Source organism: Eptesicus fuscus, chromosome 4, assembly GCF_027574615.1.
Source record: "Eptesicus fuscus isolate TK198812 chromosome 4, DD_ASM_mEF_20220401, whole genome shotgun sequence".
In the NCBI taxonomy this organism is placed as follows: Eukaryota; Metazoa; Chordata; class Mammalia; order Chiroptera; family Vespertilionidae; genus Eptesicus; species Eptesicus fuscus.
In genome coordinates, this window is record NC_072476.1 from 96,202,121 (window position 1) to 96,209,218 (window position 7,098).

Below are 7,098 nucleotides of genomic sequence, written 5' to 3' on the forward strand. Positions count from 1 at the left end.
AAATGTTTTAAAGGACCAGGAAGATGCATTGTCCTGAGGGTTTGCACCCACCGTTATTAAAGAGCAACCACTCCCTAAACGCAAAACATGCCTTTAAATGGCAGCTAATGACGCGATTGGGCATCATGACTAGCAAGACATCTCACAATAATTTCTCTTTCAGTTCAAACTCATCTTTTAAATTTTTCCATAGTCGTGTCTCTTATCATATACATATGTTGAGTATGTTGGTATTTGTGTATTATTTATATAACATGTTTTTTCCCCTTTCATTGTCTGTAGGACTAAAAAAGCTTTGAGGCCACTGCTGTAGACAATGGGAATTTCATAAGGATTGGGGACTGTGGAATGCTGTACTCAAAATTCTTCCGGAGGGAAAAGGCATAATTAATCATATGGGGTGGGACTCCATGAATATTTACAGCAACGCAGGCATGAAGCAATAATGAGCTAGATGAGATTAGTCTATGAGCCCTTGAATTAAAATGATTGGATAAATTTGAAAAATAGTACAAAGGATCAAGAAAAGAGACTGAGTGGCTGGTGTAATAGAGGGCATTTGTCCTTACACTTTCTGCTAAATAGGGTTATCAACAGCACGAAGCAGAACAGTTAGCACTAGCTTGTGAGTATGTTGTTCCTTGTTCACCACTTGGTGGGTATATATAATTCTGCTCAGAACCCTATTTTCAGGGTCACACAGGGTTATGTACCCAGGAGCACTTTCTTGATGCTCTTATTAAATTATTAATAACCTCTCTATTTAGTACCTCCCTATTTTTAAGGGGCTTTTGTACTAATTGGATGTTTAAGGTATCTATCTCTATAAAAGCCTAAGGGACCATTTGACCATTCGACCAGTAGCTATGATGTGCACTGACCACCAGGGGCATACGCTCAATGCACAGGCATGGAAACATGGAACAGACTGATGAATCTTAGAGGGAAGTGGGGATGGGGGAGGGCAGGAATAGATTAACCAAAGATCTTATATGCATACTAGAGGCCCAGTGCATGGATTCATGCACCAGTGGGGTCCCTCGGCCTGGCCTGCGGGGATCGGGTCAAAACCGGCAGTCCGACATCCCCCAAGGGGTCCCAAATTGCAAGAGGGCACAGGCCAAGCCGAGGGACCCCACTGGTGCATGAATCCGTGCACTGGGCCTCTAGTAAAACGTAAACAATAGTTAACACTTTTGTGGCTCTTAACATGCTCCTGGTGCTGTGCTAAGAACTTTACACATGTTACCTCCTTAATCCTCACTGAAAAATCCTATGAGTTGGTATCATTATTAGACCTATTACACAGATGAGAAAATTGAGGCCCAGAGAGGATAAATAACTTGCCCAAAAGTAATTGGCAAAGCTGGGTTCCAACCCAGGGAGGCTAGCTCTAAACCATACACTAACTATGATAGTATAATTAGTGTAATTGCTCTAGACACCTTCACATGACTCACATTTTCTTTTGAGTTATCAAACCATTCAATTCTATAAATTTCTCAGGCTTCTGCTCCCAAATTTGTGAATTAGAAAAAGAAAAAAAAAAAGCCAATTTACTTTTGGTTGATTAATAGAGAAAAAAAAAAGCCTTCCAATCCAGACACAGCCCATAAATTGACAAATAAATTGTGTTGATTGAAATATACAGAGTGACTGAGATCAGTGACCTAAGGTGCAGTAAAATGTTGACAAATAACATGAAATGTGGGAATACTGACTGAATAGCCCTGTTTGGGAAATGTTTTAAATATAATCGTAGGATACTGGAGACTATTAGTTTTCTGTGGCTACCTTAACAAATTTGGTGGCTTAAAACAACAAAAATGTATTCTCTCCCAGTGCTGGAGGCCAGGAGTTCAGAACCGAGGTGTTGGCAGGGCTGTTCTCCCAGGAGGCTCTTCCTCTTTGCCTCTTTCAGTTGCTGGTGGCTGTCAACATTCCCTGGCTTGTGGCCGCATCACTCCAATCTCTGCCTCCATCATCACATCACCTTCCCTGTGTGTCGCTCCCATGTGTGTCTTTTATAAAGACACCTGTCCTTGGAGTTAGAGCCCACTGTAATAATTCAGGACAGGCTCCCCATCTCAAGATCTGTAACTTAATATATCTGCAAAGTCCCTGTTTTTAAATAATGTAGTATTTACCTGTTCCAGGAATTAGGAAGTGGACATATCTTGTGAGGGAGCCATCATTCCCCTCACTACAGAGACACCATCAAAAACCAACAATTTTAACTGACTTGAAATATACAATTAATTCAAAGGTTAGGAATACAAAACAAAGCAAATTGAGAGATACACAGCAAATAAAAATACAAGATAGAGTATGTAATGTACAGACCCTCAAATGCACAGGAGACTGCATTAAATTGTGTAAATGTCAGTGTCGATTGGACATTGGGATATTGTAGCCCATTTGGAAAAACACTTGTGAAAAGGAAAGTAAATCTGAAAAAAAAATCAAGCAAATATGTGTGAAATAAGGCCTTTAAAGAAGGGATTAAAAGTTTGAGCATGGCTACGAGAAAGCTTAGGAGATAAAATAACAGATCCCAGTCTAGCAGGTGAAGGCTTTCAAGAAAAGACTCTGATGTTGGCTTTTGTTCAGCTCACGGGGTTACTGGTGGGTTAAGGGAGCAGCCTGGAGGTTGGGGGAAGGTGTGAGATACGAGTCTGGAGCCCACAGCCAGCCCACCCCCATCTGAGAGGTGCGTCCCTGTTCCAGGCCGATGTTGGGCTGTGTGGAGCATATGGAATAGTGTCAGACTCTGCAAAGACAGTTCGAGTGAATCTCTGCTTGTCCTTTGCCTCCTTCAGGTGAATCAGTGACTTTGTATTATGGGGACATTCAACTATGTGATTTAAGGCCCATTCTGGCTCTGAAGTTCTGTGAACTCTTTTGAGAGTGAGCATGCCTGAGCGTTGGAATGCAATAGCCAGGGATGCACAGGAGTCCTTTTCTGAGGCACTAGATGAGAGTTCTTGCCCATATGCCAGCAATGATTCACACATAGGTCCACACCAAACTGGGAGGGTCACCAGACCATCTCTTTATTTAGATCCTGTTGTGTCTCAAGTGTCTCTGAGCTCTGACATTCTCCCATAGCCTCCACAGCAAGCAGAAGCCAGCGGCACCAAGTTCTGTAACCCTGGAGGGCAAGCTAACTTCTATCTCTGAGTTCATCTCTACTTACACAACAGTGGGTGGGGGACTGAGTCCTGATTTCGAAGAAATAACACAGAGCAGGTGATGCACAAGTCATGCAGGGAAGGTCAAAGTTCAGCAGGGAAGTTCTCACAGGGTCCCCAAAGCCAGTCATAGATAGGTGTCAGTTCAGGACAGACTTATCCCTGTTCCATGGTGAAATGAAAAGAAAGGACAATTGTGTGACTGTGACTGTGTGTGTGTGTGTGTGTGTGTGTATGTGTGTGTGTCTAAAACACATTTATTCCTGGGAAGAAATGTGTTTTAACTAACTTTTGTATTAAATTGTTCTTTCTTTTATGAGCTGAGGGTGATAGGTGGTGATAGTTTTATTATTAATGAATTTATGTTCAGTGTCATTACATGAACGTTTTTATTATCAATTTTCAATTCCCCATTAAAAACTTTTTGGGGGGTTTGTTTGTAAGATCTAAAAACCTGGGAGTTGCAACAATCTTATATAATAAAAGCCTAATATGCAAATCGACCGAACAGCGGAACGACCAGTTGCTATGATGTGTACTGACCACCAGGGAGCAGACGCTCAATGCAGGAGCTGCCCCTAGCCTGCAGGCCCCAGGCCAACCAAGGCAGGTGCCAGCGGGGGACCCCCAATCGCCCTGCTGGTCGCCTCACAGATCAGCCCTGATCGCTGGCCAGGCCTAGGGACCCTACCCATGCATGAATTTCATGCACCGGGCCTCTAGTAGTTTTATAATTACTTTAGAGAAATCTTGAGCACACCCTCCAATCTGTGCCCCGGACAAGACAATCCTTACTGGGATCCCTGGAGTTGGCCGCCCTGCCGTCTCCTGGAAGCCACGAAGTGAGGAAGTGAGGCCAGGACCTTCACCTCTACCCCAGTTATGGACCAGGATGAGAGAGAGCATGCAGGGCAGTCGGAGGTCCTGGTCTTCGCTGAATCAGTTGGGGATAAAGTCACTGGCAGGACATCCTTATGCAAAGAAGTAAGGAAGTGGCCTTTAACTGGGGACCTGCTGTTTCCTCCCCACCCACTTGTCACAAGCCCTCTGGCACCCAATGGATGTCAGACTCTCACCAAACGAATTCATATCCCTGTCCTGCTTTAAAAGGTTCTAGATCATAATAAGCTCAGTTTTAAAGCTTTGCTATAGTCATGTGTTCAGCACTTTAGTTTTCTAGATACATGTAGCAAGTTACCAACCACAGTTCAATAGCCCTTATGGTAACTTTCTTCTGTGCCCCTTTTATTCCATCTGCTTTCTCTCCCCTGTTTCCTAAAACAAGGAGAGCGGATGTGTAGAAAATTTCATGTGAACAGTCAGAGGATTATATATATACACATGATTTGGTCATATGTTGAAATGAACTATAGTTGGAAGCATAATACAAACCCACTTTAGAAAACAATGAGTTTGTTAAAATGCTTTCTTAGAGGTCTGTGAAAACGGTACAACACATCAAAATATCCACTAGGGGGCGCTGCAGTCAAAGCACAAAGAATGGATGCAAAACCTTGACTCAACCCTGGGTAAACTCGGGTCGTTTGTTTCATTATTATCAAAAGTGAATTGTTTTCACAAAATGAAAAGCCACTAATTTCACTTTTGGCTAAAGGGAAAAAAAAAAAAACAAACAATTTTCTGGCAGCAGAAGCTAAAAAGTAGCTGACTCTCGGCATCCAGAATTGGCCCTACTCTAAGGTCAATATACATGTGTTCAGGAAAGCTGAACCCACTGGAGATCGTGAACCAAGCAGGTCAGGACAGAGGTAACACCCGGGTCTTGTAAATGTCACACTGATGAAAATGTCCTCCCTCCCACCTTACTCTTCCCAACCCTCCTCCCAACCCATGCTGGTAATCACAGACAAGAAAATGTAGGTGACTCACAGAAGCTTTAGAATAAAATTTAGGAGGGGAGGGCCTTAAATTTCATAATGCATCTGATATCACCAGCTGACTCCGGCTTAGTGAGGGCCTAATCTCCAGAGAGCCAGGGTCCTGTGCCACAGAAGGTCCAGAGGAGGCCTCATTGCCACAGCAGCAAATACAGAGGAATCAAAATAGGGTAGAGCGTGAGCGGCTAGAAACATATATTCTGATGCATTTTTAAAAACCATTTGATTTTTGTATTAAAGTAAATCCATTTCTTAAAAGCATTTATTTGTTAAACTAAAAATAAATGTTTTGGGCTGAGAGTTGAAGAACAACTGAGGGTTAGGAGAGGGAATGGTGGGGACCCAGGAAAGAAGATAAGGCGCATACAGCACAGTTCAGGTCCCTAGAACTCCTGCCTGCCCTGTGAGACCACCACCAAGCAGCCTTACCCACACAGAGACGCTGCCAGAGCCTGGGTCTCCCTGGCAAAGTGAAGATTGTTTTTTTAGTTGGTCAGCATTGTGGGTTGCATCCCCCACAAAATATAATGACGTCCCAACCCCCTTATGTGTGAATGAGACCTTATTTGGAAAGGTCTTCCCAGATGAATCAAGATGAGGTCATTAGGGTGGGCCCTAATCCAATATGACTGTATAAGAAAAGGAAGTCTTGACATCAAGATGGAGACAATGAGGTGTGACCACAAAGGCAGAAATTGGGGTCATACATCTACAAGCCAAGGCACACCAAGGATTGCCGACAGCCAACCATGGCTGGGGAGAGAGGGGGACTGGATCCTCCCTCAGAGCCTGCAGAAGAAGCCAGCCCTGCTCACACCTGGATTCCATGCTTCCAGCTTCCAGCTGCCAGAACTGTGAGAAAATCAATCAATTTCTGTTGTTTTAAGCCACCCAGTGTGTGGTACTTTGTTACTGCATCCCTTGGAAACTCATTATTATGACCAAATTCAGAAACAGTAGGATGGAATTCTGGGAATGGCGATGAAGAAATACTTAACTGACTAAGCACAAGGTTTTAAAGAATTTTTTTTCTCCTTTCTCTCCCTTGTTTTCTGTCTACCCAATACCAATATTCCAATATTTTAAATATAAAATATTATTTTAATTTATCTTTAAAATGCATAGCTCTTAATTATTTCTAGAAATATGGTCATTGTTTTCCCAAGTCCCCTCAAATACCCAAAAACTTTACAGTCCAATTGGCATTTTTTTTCCTAGTTGGCATTTTTAAAGCTCTTTGCTCCCTTTGAGTTGCTCAAAGTATTAGACATAAATGTTCCTTATTCTTCATGACATCTTAAAGAAAAAAATTTTTAAATAGAACAGTTTTTTTAAACCTCAGAAAATATAGAGCCAAGTTAATCATATTGCCCAAGTCACACAGCCTTTCAGTGGATGAATAGGATTTGGAAGACAGATCTCCCAATTTCTCCTACAGTGTGTCTTTTAAACATCACCCAACTATATTTCATTCTTAATTATCCATCTATAATAGAAGAGTGAATAAATCCTCCAAAATTATGGTCAATTAACAGTTGCCTATTGAATACCTTTTCTATACTTTGAATAGAAATGTCTCTGACACTCTTGGAATTTATAAAACCTCAAACTAAATGGTACAAATTGTCATGTTCTAATTTCCCAATCTCCACAGGAATTTTTCCTCCCTTCCTTCCCATTCCATTCTGAGAAAGTCCCTCCACCCCTTGGGATGATAGGAAAGATCAGGCACAAGCCGAGCTAAACCTTCTCCCCACCTTTCCTGGCTCCAAATGTCCTGGGACAAGAAGATCAGGAGTTTTCTGACTCCAAGTGCCAAGGTCATTCAGGATGCCTCAGAGAGCCCTCAGTCTGGTTCCCTCTGCCATCACCATTGTGCCTCCCAAAGAGGAGTGTCATCTTAAAGGTCTGGCCCAATATTAGACAAAATCCCTACTCTTTCTGTGACTCAGCAGAATTGACAAAAGCCTGGAATCTCCAAAAGAACCAACAACATTTTTTCCCCAAAG